Here is a 13,950-nt window from a genome sequence, read left to right as displayed (position 1 = left end):
GCTTCGAGGTTCGAGCTTATCATGAGTCTCGCGTCTCACGAAAGCCTCACAACCCCAAATCTTGATGTGGTCTAGTTTAGGTACTTTACCAGTCCACATCTCGTGAGGAGTTTTGGCAACTTTCTTTGTAGGGACTAGATTAAGAATATGGGTGGCAGTCTCTAAGGCATACCCCCATAATGAGATTGGTAGCGTAGCTCGACTCATCATGGAACGAACCATATCTAGCAAGGTTCGATTACGCCTCTCAGCCACACCATTCAACTGTGGTGTCCTGGGAGGTGTCAATTGTGAGACTATCCCACATTCCCTTAGATAGTCGAGGAACTCTGAACTAAGATACTCACCACCACGATCGGATCGAAGCATCTTAATGTTCCTGCCCAATTGATTCTCGACTTCCTGTTTAAATTCCTTAAACCTCTCGAAAGTCTCTGACTTATGCTTGATCAAGTAGACATATCCATATCTACTATAATCATCAGTAAAAGTCAAATAATAACGATTAGCATCCCTTGTGGCATGTTTGAATGGTCCACACACATCCGTGTGTATAAGGTCCAACAAACCTTCACCCCTCTCACACGAACCTGTGAAGGGTGACTTTGTCATTTTTCCAAGTAAGCATGATTCGCAACTATCATCTGACTTTAGGTCAAACGACTCCAAGACTCCATCCTTTTGGAGTTGGCCTATGCGCTTCTTGTTTATATGTCCAAGACGACAATGCCATAATGATGCTTTATCCAAGTTATTATTAGTAGAATCAATACACAAAACATTATTTCCTAAGTTATCAACAACAGATACAGCTTCATACACACCATCACAAGGTAATGCTTTAAAATAAAGAATATTATTAAAGAAAGCATCAATAGAACCAACTTCATTATTAAATGAAAAGGTAAACCCTTGTTTGTACAAAGCATGGAAGGAAATAGTATTTCTTGCCATTCCTGGAGAATAACAACACTTATTCAGATCTAAACTAAACCCACTACTTAGCGATAAAGTATAAACTCCAATCTTGGTAACAGGTATAGCTTTCCTATTCCCCATGATCAAGTTTATCCTTCCTTGCTCCACATCCTCAACTTCTTCTTAGTCCCTGCAAGTCACAACAAATGTGAATACCACACCCGGTATCAAGGACCCAAGAATTAGAATGGGGTGAGTTATTAGAAATGATAGTGTAAATACCTGCATGGTTGGGTTTAACTTTCCCATCCTTCACATCTTGCTGGTATTTTGGGCAGTTCCGCTTCCAATGAGCTTTTTCATGGCAATAGAAGCATTCAGCCTCTTTTGGGTCAGAAGAAGGAGTAATGAAACCTTTCTTGGTTCCACTTGAAGAAGAGCCATCAAGGGTCCGAGCCTTGGTACCCTTCGAAGATCTCTTTCTCTTCCTCCATCGATTCTTCCCAATTGCCAAAACCGGAGTAGAGTTTTGAGTAGGAGTGATAGCAACCGACTTCCCCTTAAGACCTGATTCTGCGGTCTTGAGAAGTCCCTGAAGTTTGCTGAGGGTGACTTCTTCCTTGTTCATGTGATATGTCATGCGGAATTGATCATAGCACGATGGTAAGGAATGCAAAATAATATCTATTGCAAGATCCTCCGGGAAGTTCACATTAAGCTTCAGCAAACGATCCACATACCTTTGCATTTTCTGCATGTGGCTCGTGACGGATTCCCCGTCCTTCATCATGGTTGTTATCATGGTGCAGATGATTTCATACCTCTCTTGTCTTGCACTTTGATGGTATCTTTCCATCAAATCTTGGTGCATGTCATAAGGGTAGAAATCCTCATAAGACTTTTGGAGTTCCGCTGTCATCGTGGCCGTCATGATGCAAGCCACTTTCGTAGCATCCCTTTCATGTGCCCGAAATTCAGCGATCTCCTGAGGAGTTGCAGTGGACTCATCAATCTCCTTAAGCTCCTTGTCAAGGACATATTCTTTGTCCTCATAGCGGGTAATCATCCTGATGTTTCTGATCCACTCATTGAAGTTGGATCCATCAAAGGTGACTTTCCCACACAAGTTCATAAGGGTAAAGGAGCCATTAGGATTAGAGCCAGAAGCATTGTTGAAAGACATCTGAAGGAAGGAGGACAAGATTAGTTTAGATATAAGAGAGTCCTTAATAAAACACCCAAATGTAATATTAAGGCTAGGATCCAATCACAATATAATATAACTTAGAAGAGGTATGCCGTAATCTAAGCTATATCATATTTGAAAGGTAGGTGAATGACGATTCACCAATTTCCACCACGAAAACCGCAATATTTTAGTATTAGGTTTTTGAATGGTTCTTAGAAATTCCTAGATTCTTTGAGATTCAATGAACTTTTCAAAGGCATGTTTCAATCTCGAGTGTGCCCTCCAAGTTTTGTGACTGGGATACCGAGGATCACAAAACGAGGTGTGAAGTAACCATGCAAATCACTTGGTACCCTTAAAGTTTATCACTCAATTGATGTGCCGGTTAACCACACACGCTCCATCGATACTATAATAAACCCTAAGTCACCCTTTACCTACCTTGTTAAGTCCAAGTTAGTGTGCCGGTTAACCACACACGCTCCACCAACGACTTAATCAAAGTGTAAAGTGTAATTTCATGGAATAGCACCTTATTCACATTTTTCCTAAAGTAACTAAGATTGGGAATTTAATAAAACATTTAGTTACTTTATAATATTCATCATACTTTGAATGAGAATTAATAAGTCCTTGTCTTACCCGTTCGGCTAACGACCCTCCACCGATCAAGCAAGCGGTGGGTGAGAGTGGACACCCATTAAGTCACCATTTTATAGGCAACAACCTTATACCCACCTTATAGACCGGCTTCGTGAATGAGGCGTACTAGCGGTAAGACGACTTTGTTCTTATACATACATATATATATATATATATATATATATATATAATTATTAAATCATAATAATATAAGTATAAGGGTTGAATTTTAACTTTTAAAATTCTAGGGGTTGGAACTAAAGTTTTAACTTAACTTTACTTGTTCCAAAACTTGAGGGCAAGTTTTGTAAACTTCCAAAACTTTTCATTTCTTGTAACTTATGAGTTTAATAGAGTAATAAAATGAGGACTTTTCATTTTTCCTAACTCTTGTGTTCTTTTAATGGTTTTTAATCCAAGAGACTTTTGGTTTTCCATAACTTGAGGACAAGTTATGGACTCCATTAAAACACATTATGATCATGAATTAATCTACCACATAGGTTACAAATAATTCCTATGATCATCTAAACATCATAAGAACAAGAATATGAATATGAACACTTTCAAGAATCAAAAACACATTTAATCTTTGTAATTTTGATAACTAGTTGTTGTAAATGAGTTAGAAAAGACATTACACCTTCTAAAACAAGTTTTCAAGTACCAAAACATTTTAGGGTAATGATTCTAATCCATTTCCAGCAACTCAAGTCGAAATTCTGCACTCTGTCGACCTTACTCGCCGAGTGCATAAACCTACTCGCCGAGTAGGTTGAAGATACACATGAACTCGACGAGTCCTCCCCATGGACTCGCCGAGTCCATCAGTCAGACAACAGAATTTTCGACTTTCTTCAACTTTTAAGCACAAATAACAAACAAACAAGCCTAGGCTCTGATACCACTGATGGGTTTTGAGCATTCTAACACTTCCTAAGTGTACATGCAACCCTAATAACCTTGGATCTATGTTTGTCTAATTATCATGCAAAGTTGAATTCCAAGGTTATATTCCTATCTAGCATACATGGGGAACAATTTTAACTTGAATCATAGATAGAATAACTTACCTTGTTGTTGCTTGTGTTCCTTGAAACCTTGTGAGCCTAGCACCCCAAGTGTGATGCCTCAAATGCTTCACACAACACCAAATGCTCTTGGAAAGACTCTTGAGATAACACACACTTCTCAAAATCGGCCAAGCCCTCTAGTTTCTTAGTGTTCAACTTGTGTAGCCAATTTTGTGGAGAATGGGACTCTTATATAGTGTTGGCACATCTAGGGTTACACCATGGAAACCCTAATGTGTCATGACTCTTCATTTCCATGACCCATGGGTTTGTAACTCCCATGGAGCATCCATGGAGCATCCTATGGGTAGAACCTAACTTGATAATCCATGGAGCCTTTTAGCCCACTATACAAGATATGGATGATTTACATAACCAACCCATATATTTAATTAGTTATCCTTTGATCACTTAATTAATTCCAAATTAATTCTTTGATCAACTAATTAAATAATATTATTAATATATTAGAACTTATAATATATTAATAATCTCCAAGTGTTATTTCTCTCATTCAGTCTATCCAATTGCATGGTGCCATGCAACCCAAATGGACCATGCCGGGTCGGGTCAAGTACAAGCCCGAAATAGTTATGGACTTAGACACCTTATCCAACAGTATGTTCTCTATGGTTCGAACTACATCCCTATGATGCAGTCCTAGTATGGAATGGAAGTATGTTCACGAAGGTTTGACCTACATCCCTATGATGCAGTCCTAGCAAAGATCGGAAGTAAGTTCATGAAATGGTCTGAAGATGTTTGTCGTTCTAGCCGAGGTATCTTTGGTTGGTGAATAACGTGATCCAACCATTAAAAGAGACTCGAAGATGTCTCCGGAGTTAAATTGCTATAGTCCAATGACTTGACTAGAGCATGTTTCAAATAGACTCTAATGAAAGTATGATAAGAGTATTCGAATAAAGAATGACTCAGAAGTTAGCCGACTGTCAATATCTTTGATATTCATGATGTACAGGTTCGGGAAAATGACCTTGTAAAAAGGTCTTACATCATAACCAGAGAAGATAGTTCCTGACAATAAAAAGACCTAACCAAAGTACTTATAGTACAAGATAGTTTCATAGAAAATGCCACATCGGGCGTAGACAGAAAGATGATTCCTTTCTAACAAGGAAAAGTAAAGTAAAGTATCTACTACTAGCGATGGTCGTCCCTCTGGTGAACTCTCAGTTCAGCTAGTTGGCGTTCCACATCAAGTAGGTGTATTTCGTACACTCTCTGGCGTACCCGAAGTTCCATGACTTCGGCTCGTGATTCAGCCAGTGCTTGCAGCAGGGTTTCAAGGTCTCTCTCAGACCTCTCACGAGGATGTTCAAGGTGACTGGTGCGAAGCATATGCATTCCCCCATTTGTATAGACTTCTGCGATACGTTGTAGAGCTGTCCTGCCCTGAATTTCGTTTCGGGAAACTCTTCGGATCAGAATTGGCATGCTTCTGTCTGCTGAGCCCCCATTGCTCAGGTCATAGAAGCTTCAGTCACCATTAAATGTCATGGGCTGATCTTGTCCTTGGCTCCATGTTTCCAAACATTCCACCCACTCAGGCGTCGGGCCATGAAAAACCGGACGAGGGTTAGGAATCAGAAAGGGAGCTGCCTGGGGTAGGTTCTCAACCTCGGGTTCGAAGATGGCATCATCTGAAAGGTCTTCAGCATTAACTGGTTCTTCTCCAAACCATCCAGCAATAACCGCGTTTAGAAGGAACATGTTGTCGTGGGGATGGAATCCAGACATGTTATCTACGCGAGAATTTGGGGGTAAGAAGATAATTATTAGACGTACTATCTAGATAATTATTTAGGAAATCTTCATTAGTTCCATCACTATTTGTAAAGTGCATACCAGTTATATGTAATCATCACAGGATAGGCCTTCGAATAAGTGACCTTAACTCCAAATTCACAAGGAATAAGGGTAAAGCAAAAATTTCACCGATTCTAAGTCTATAACATCCTAGTTACAAATAACTTTAGCATATCCACTTAGCAATTATCAACTTAGGAATGAAGATTCCATTTTAGTTCTCAAGTATAAAGTACTTATAGTAACACAAAACACCCCTATGGTATTTTAGACATAGGTTCTGTTATAATGTTCTCATTGGGGTGATGTTGGTAAGTTTTTAGACTTGTTGCCATATCACAACCATTCTTGGGCATGTGTTAATCAATCTTTGGAACAGCATAGTTGATCAGGCTATGCCACTCCCAAGACTGACCATACATCTCCGAGCTTACCTGTGATATTCAACAATCGTAATACTTTTGTTCTTGTCGTTGTGACACTGATTTTAGTATGAATGCAAGCACGTATACTTTGTTAAATATTTTATTATTTAAAAGTATATTCTCTTAGACAGAGTGTTTTAATCCCTATGTATTTATAGTTAGTGTATCTTTTATGGGTTGATATACTTAATTCACTATAAACAATGCTCTGATACCAATTTGTCACACCCCAAAACCACGAACGGCGGAAACGTTTAGGGGTGGAGGACGTCATGTACAATATCACAACAGTGTAATATAATAAACAAGCAACAACATCATCCATTGCATTATAAGTAGAGTTTTAATACATATGAGTTCTTTCATAATGTACAACAATAAAATGAATAATCAAAATAAGGCGAGTCTTGTCTGTGCTCCATCTTCTCCGGTAACCTGACCATCGCACCTGTCTAACTGATGACCTGAGAATACAAGTTATTTTGAAAGCGAGTATCAACTTTAAAGCTGGTGAATTCATAAGTATTTATGTGTTATTGTCATGTTTTGGAATGTTGTTAAGAATGTCGTATAAATCCTTAAATAGAACAGTTGATACAAGTATGAAATGTGGTCTTCTACCAAGACCCGAATGTTTTGTTATGACGAAGTAAAATGATAGGTTTTCCTTTCTATTGACTAGTACTAAGAGTACTTAGTCTAATTCATCGTTTATGTGAATATATCACAAAATAAAGTAAAATAGGAAAATGATATGATAGTCTTCTACCAAGACTTAAACGTTTTGTAAGTAAAATGATAGTTTTTCCTTTCTATCGACTAGTACTAAGAGTACTTAGTCTAACTCATCGTTTATGTGAATATATCACAAAATAAAGTAAACTAGGAAAATGATATGATAGTATTCTACCAAGACCCTAATGTTCTGTAAGTAAAATGATAGTTTTTCCTTTCTATTGACTAGTACTAAGAGTACTTAGTCTAACTCATCGTTTATGTGAATATATCACAAAATAAAGTAAACAGGAAAAATATAATCATGTAAGTGTTATTATCTTGGGTTACCAGGACAAACACGACATCGCCGAAGCGAAAGATAGACCCTATGAACATCCGAAGTGTTGGGTTATGAGCATTCTAACACTCCTAAGTGTACATGCAACCCTAAATACCTTGGATCTATGTTCTCTCTATTATACATGCAAATAAGAACTTCCAAGGTATTATCCTAATCTAGCATACAAAACAATGAATGTAACAAGATAGAATACATACCTCTTTGATGTAGAAAGTCTTCATGAAGCTTGAGTGCCTAGTGCCCCAAGTGTGACACCTCAAATGGTTCACACAACACCAAATACACTAGGAATAACTTGAGAGAAATCTAAACTTCATGAAATCGGATAGCCCTCTCTAGAATGATATGAGTCTCATACTAGTGTAATACTAGTGGCCGATTTTGTCAAGAATAAGATCTTTATATAGTGTTACAATTAGGGTAAACCCTAATTGTCATGACTTTCCATTTCCTTGGATCCATGGGTTCAAATACACCATGGAGCATCCATGGACCATCCTATGGGTTTTAGCCCAACTTGATTATCCATGGAGCATCAGCCCACTATACAAGTATGGATGATTTACACAATCAACCCATATATTTAATTAGTCTTCTTTTGATCACTTAATTAATCCTAGATTAATTCTTGATCAATACTAATTAAATAATCTTATTATTCTTATTATTAATATACTAGAACTTATAATATATTAATAACCATAAGTGTCTTATTTCTCTCATTATAGTCTATCCAAGTGCATGATGCCATGCAACCCAAATGGACCATGCCGGGTCGGGTCAAGTCTTACCAATTATAGTTATGGACTTAGACATTAATCCAACAGTCTCCCACTTGGATAAGTCTAAAACTATTATTGCGTATGACTTCAGGAACCAACTGGCAATCGTAGCTCTCAAAAGCTTCTGTCGAACTCTGACCTTGTAGATGAACTCTGACCTTCGTCAATGAGTTGTCCATTACATAAGGGATCATATATTCCTCCATTCTAGATATCATATGGACTGAGACATGGATTATAATCATTCTCTCTATCCATTTGTTGTTTCCCGATTTCCGATTTATGACGACTGACTAATTGAACAAATCAAATCAGTCCTGGCCCGGCCGAGCACTTCCATTTGTCATCATCAAATCATCGAGGGGACCACAGATATCGCTTTTATCCCGAAGGTATAAGGAATGGATAAACTTCGACTCATATGGGTTGTTCTACTACTTGTTGAATCATACACAAAGACACGTTTTATAGCACCGAGTTACCAAATGCGTTTTCGTGCAATCAATGTACAACCAACTCATAGTAACAACTCATATCTCTAGGTTTGAAGAATATAAGATATTATCGTCTCATGATCACTTGTGATAAAATCCATGAAGTGATTCCAATGAGCGCGGGTTGAATCCAATACTCAGAACTTATGAGCACTCATGAGTGTTGTAGCCCTTTGTCCAACACCTTAGACCTCTACAAGCCAACCCATGACAGTCTTAATTCATATCTACTTCCAACATATGACCGACTGTGGATGGTTTGAATAACTTAGTCATTCCGGAAGAATCACCCAGTTTATTCGGGAAGTCAAAACATGCAAAGTGAAACACAATAATAATTGAATCCAATATGGTATCAAAACCTATGAACATAAATAAAACACCTTTTATTTATCACCATATGATTACACATTATTCATTATATACTGTTTCAGCTATCAACTTTATACTTGAATTTAAAACAATAGTTGTCCCATGCTCCAAGCATGTACACTATGTTTTCTAAACACTAGTCATGCCATACACCAAGTATGCATACTATGTTTGTCTATGATCTTTACTTTGTGAACTAGATCAATTGAACATAACTTCAATGATTCTCTTTTCACACTCCCAAATCCTTACTGCAAATGCAAGAATTCCAAACTCATGTCATTTACTGAAATCTGTTAGATTCTAAACTTATATGCATTGATCCTCTTGTAATGATTATGCACAAAGTCAGGAAGACTTGACAACAATCATTACAGAGCATTCCAAAGGAGATCAGCTCCTTGGGAACATTCTTCTTGCATTAAGTTTCCTAATCTTAAACAGATTGAAAAAACTAACTTTGAAACATTTCCAGATTCCATTTTGACTATCACTTCTGAACAAGAGTTGCCTCGTTACAAACTATGTCAATATGGTCCTTCCAGAATTATCACTATACTTCCAACTGTCCTTGAGCACCCAATCTTTGGTAAACCTCAGATTGTCCTCGACAATTGTTTAATCCTTTTAGTCATATCCAGTTCTAAACCTTTTCCCTTCTTAATGCCCCAGGCATTTGGAAATTTTTAGAAAGGATGAATATAGCACATGTAATCGGTCCTATATCCGAAGCATATGGGAAACGATTCATGATGTCTCCCATAAAGACTAAACCAGTCTTTTGCTATACTATTACCATTTCAATTTGCCAAGTTCTCATAATTCAGATTATGAAAAAGGGATGCCGTAATCATATTCGAATTTTAGAACGCAAATAATGGACCCATTTACAGAATTTCCTTATGTTGATCCCTTCCAACATGAAATTCATATATATTTCCTTGACTAAATGATTAAAACCTCATGATCTAAGCTTATAGATTTGAGATGAAGTATAATTTCCTCTCCCTTAATTATAGCAAAACAACTTTTCCCAATCGAAACCTTTTGTTTTCTATAATTAACATTGCCAACTTGCAATACTTATCATAATTATCATGCTCCCACTAACATGATGATTATTAGCATAAAACTTATGCTCCCACTAGCTTTGACATGTACTCAGAAATCAGCTGGACTTCTAGAAATCAATATTTCATTGACTTTCTTACCAAAGTTCAGATTTCTGATGCTAGATTGTTTTGATAAAACTTTATCAAAATCATACACCTTCCCTTAGATTGCACACTTGTGTATCTAAACAATTATGAAGAGGGATGCCGTAATCATAATGGTTAGACCTTTTTGCCACTTCTCACAAGTCCAGGTTAGTGTGCCAGTAAACCATACACGCTCCACTAACGACTTTGAGAATGCAAATATCACAATTGCTATCTAGCTAAAATCTACTTAGTGAAAGTGTTTCCTCACCATCATTTTCATGAATCGGAGAGAAACCTTATGACACTTAGATTTAATGGTGTATGTGTTCTTATCCATGTGAATTGTCAAAACCATAGACACAAGACAAGGATAATGACAAATCCACAGTCATATGGATTGAACTCAATCTTAATTTCTTGCCACCTAGCAGCTCAAGGGCCTGCCATTGCTTCCAAGTTGTTGTGCAACACATTGAGAATTCTAAGAACTCATATGCAAAGCCAACTTTAATTGGAATGGGCACAGAATATGTCAACATGATAGGTTATAAACCTCAAGTCGTGTGCTAGTGAAGAACTTCAGGTTTTATTCTTGATTAGTTCTTGAGACTTTCAAGACCTTTAAGACTCCCACTGTCCTCTTGACATATAAGACTTTCTTATCAGTTATTCAAGAGATAGTGTGGATTCTAATCAAGACAAACACTACACAAAATTGGCCTAAGTTGGTCTTTGTTTTATCCAAAACATCACAACTTACCAATTTCAAATGTACAACATTTGATAAGTGTTTTAAACCTTCTTTAAGACATGTCACTCAAGTTACAATCTTAGAGTATAAATCTAAGAATTGTTTTTTTTGGAACGACGTATGAATCATCTTCTTGATTTAACCACTTCAACAATTCAAGTTCCTTTTCTTAGCTATAAGAAGACTCTTAGAGGATGAATTGTGATAAGGTTCTAAATCATTAAGATGATCATAAAAACTGATACGAAAGTATTCTCCCATCTTTTCAGATTTGAGAAACTTCTATCCTTCTGCCTAATTTGATTCTTCTTATTCGCTCTGCCTTACATTGGAACCTTTTTCCAATGTCTTAGAATTACAATTAAGCTTGTAAGTATAACCATATTTACTTAACTTAAGTAAATCATGACGAATAGTCTTATCAATCTTTTGTGGTGGACTTAATCAGTGCACAAGAATGTGTACTCGATCCCTTAGTCCTTCACTTGACTCACACATCCATGTGAACAAGTAATTAGTCTTAATTTTCCAATACTTGAAAGTTCTCATTCATCATGTTATACAACTTGCATGATTCCAAGTCCCGGTCCAATTGAAACGTGGGTGATGAAAATCTTTCCTTATTTGGTAAATTTAGACATTACCACAAATGAAAGAATCAATTTCATATTTCCACTCTTGCTATTAATGGAATCTTATAAGCAACAAAAATTTCCACAGATGCCATTGTAAGGATATTTTAAAATAAATAAAATCAAAAATTTTCTTTTATTTTAAAACTTTGCGGAAAAACTTATCCTTACAATCCATATGAAAACTTGTTGTTATCTATTCCTAAGCAATATCTCATAACTCCTAAGAAGTAGCTCAAGAATCCGATCTTCAAACTATGCGATAGAAATCCATCTACGCGATCAGATTCAACATATTCTTTCTTTAAGTTTCTTCACTTTTCTTTGATTCTTAAAACATCAACATGTGACCCAGTCACATCATGTAATAAGAATCTCAGATTAGAAACTTAGTAGAGTTAGATAGTTGACTTTACCTGAGGTAGAGTCAAACTTATTGACTTTAACATCCTTAGGTAAATTTGGCAGCTTCGCAACCAATGCTGCTTTCTTTGACAATATAAACATATGGACCCTTTGATCATGGTACATGGGACTATCACAAACTTAGCTTTTCTCTTTACCATTTGGTCAACCGAGTTGACTATGGCCGATCCCTTTCCAATCGGAAGAGAATGCTTTTCTGGATTTCCTGTGTCACTATTGTCAATGTCCATCAAGTTTTAAGGAAGTCGATCTTAACAAATATATAAGATCATGAAGGGTCTTGTCATAGTCTGTTTCATAGGTGTCCCAAAGGAACTCACTATGTGACTTAGAAAGTGATTGAACCACCAACTTTCTCAAGACTTTGACACCCAACTCTCCCGGCTTGTCAATATGTGACTACATCTCCAAGATGTGACCACACCTAGACCTTGCCTTGCCAATAGGGCTTGAGTGACCTTAAACTTTTCAAGAACTTGTGGGTTGGAGAGAATAATTTGAAGAGGTGAAAGAAGTATGATATCCATGGGACATCATCTTCATTAGGAAAGCTTGTTTCAAGAGATTTAGGAAGATCATAAATGTCTAAACCAGACATCTTTTGGGAGATATTCAAGATAGTTGATCTTAAGTCCTTAATATGACACCCAATATGAAATATTAAGGCTAGGACCCAACAAACTATTTTATAACTTAGAAGAGGTATGCCGTAATCCATGCTATAAAATATTTGAAGGTAGGTGAATGATGATTCACCAATTTCCACCAAGATAAACGAAATGTATTATTAGGTTTTAATTGGTTTTGAAACTCCTAGATCTTTTGAGATTCATTGAACTGTTCAATGGCATGTTTCAATCTCGAGTGTGCCCTTCAGATTTTGTGACTGGGATGCCGAGGATCACAAAACAAGGTGTGAGGTAACCATGCAAATTACTTGGTTCCCTTAAGTGTTTACCCCTCAATCGATGTGCCGGTTAACCACACACGCTCCATCGATACTAAGATAAACATTAAGTTACCCTTTACCTACCTTGTTAAATACGAGTTAGTGTGCCGGTTAACCACACACGCTCCACTAACCGACTTAAACAAAGTGCAAAGTGTAATTTCATGGATTAGCACCTTATTCACATTTTCCTAAGTAACTAAGATTGGGTATTATTAAGAGTTTAGTTACTTAGTATTTCTCATTAATACTTTTAATGAAGGGATAATTCTAGTCCTGTCAAACTCGTTCGGCTAACGACCCTCCACCAGTCAAGCAAGCGGTGGGTGAGAGTGGACACCTATTAAGTTGCCATTTTATAGGCAACAACCTTATACCCACCTTATAGACCGGCTTCGTGAATGAGGCGTACTAGCGGTAAGACTGACTTTACTCTTATACATATATATATATATATATATATATATATATTATTAACTTATAATATTATAAAGTATAAGGGTTGAATTTTAACTCTTTAAAATTCTAAGGGCTAACTTGGAATTAAAGTATTCATAAGTGAAAACTTTTCAAATTCCAAAACTTGAGGGCAAGTTTTGAAACAATTCAAAACTAATTAATTCCATAACTTATGTGTTTAAAGTAGTTTTAATCCAAAAACTCTTCAAGTTCCATAACTTGAGGACAAGTTATGGAAGACTTTAAACTAATAAAAGAATTAACTTTCTTTATTTTATAACTTATGGAATTAATTAAGGTTACACTTTATTTATTTATTTATTAATGAAGTGACTCTTGAACCTCCATAACTTAAGGACAAGACTCTTCATCTTTTGTAACTCTTGCCAACTTTTATGAGTTTTATGAAACTTAAATGTGACTTTTCATATAACTTGAGGACAAGTTACAAAAACACACTTTAGAATCACCTCTTAGATTAATTTGGATTGAAAACAACTATTTCACTCAACTTTTCTATTAATTTAAGCAACTCATAAGAACAAGATAATTCAAATCAAACTTTTTCATGTAATTAGTCTAAACCTTAAACTAATACAAAACATGAATCTATTGACAATTATCTTTGAAATTGGATTAGCATGAACATTACCACATCAAAAACAAGTTTATAAGTTCAAAAACATCTTAGGGTAATGTTCCTAGTCCAATTCCAGCCAAAAAAGTCGAAT

Source organism: Lactuca sativa, chromosome 5 (genome assembly GCF_002870075.4).
Source record: "Lactuca sativa cultivar Salinas chromosome 5, Lsat_Salinas_v11, whole genome shotgun sequence".
Lineage (NCBI taxonomy): Eukaryota > Viridiplantae > Streptophyta > Magnoliopsida > Asterales > Asteraceae > Lactuca > Lactuca sativa.
The sequence above is the reverse complement of the archived record's forward strand: the minus strand, read 5'-3'. Positions refer to the sequence as shown.